We start from the raw sequence: 816 nt of genomic DNA, 5'->3' as shown, positions 1-816 counted from the left end.
GCATAACAAAACAAAATAATTAAATACAAGGACTTAAGATAACCCACTACCGAGAGGATAGAATTTGGCCACCAAGTGCCAAGCCCTTAACTAGCTATTATCTTTGTCGTCTTAAGCATCCTGTCAAATAATGATTTACCGAGAAGGCAAATTCACTATCTGCATGGATCTTAGTACAATATCATTAAGTGGAAGCATAAACAATATAACAATCTTGATAATTTATCATGACTAGTCCCATGAGAGGTGAGTACATAGCCACTCCAAACCATCAATATACAACAAAATTATGTAATCCACATGGACAAAATATTTATTCATCTTAAAAGAGATTTTCCATGTCTTTTCTCAAATTAACAAATATGGAACAATATCACAAAATTCAGAAATGGGCATCTTTGAAAAAAATTTGATTATTATAATAATTATCATTATTATTACAACAGTCATTCTTAAAGACAATGTTTGGCTAAACTTCAAAAGAAGTCTTACTTGCCAAACAAAATTTCGAAAATTCAATTTTCACAAACAAAACTTACATTTTTAACTTAGCTCTACATGCTCTTAAATATTCCATCTACTCATTATGTTATGCCAATTTTACAGGATCGACTCACAGGTCTTAATTTCATGCCCACAATAAATAGACGTTGTGTAAACAAGAAGAGTAATAGAGCATAAATTATAAAAACAGAAAAAGAATCCCCAAAATGAAAACAAGTGAACAGCATAATCATGTTCCACGTTTTTCTCCTTTTCCAGCAATTTATTACTTCTAATTCCAAAAAATAATATTTTTCATCAAATACACTTTCA

This window comes from Olea europaea, unplaced genomic scaffold, assembly GCF_002742605.1.
Source record: "Olea europaea var. sylvestris unplaced genomic scaffold, O_europaea_v1 scaffold4895, whole genome shotgun sequence".
Lineage (NCBI taxonomy): Eukaryota > Viridiplantae > Streptophyta > Magnoliopsida > Lamiales > Oleaceae > Olea > Olea europaea.
The sequence above is the reverse complement of the archived record's forward strand: the minus strand, read 5'-3'. Positions refer to the sequence as shown.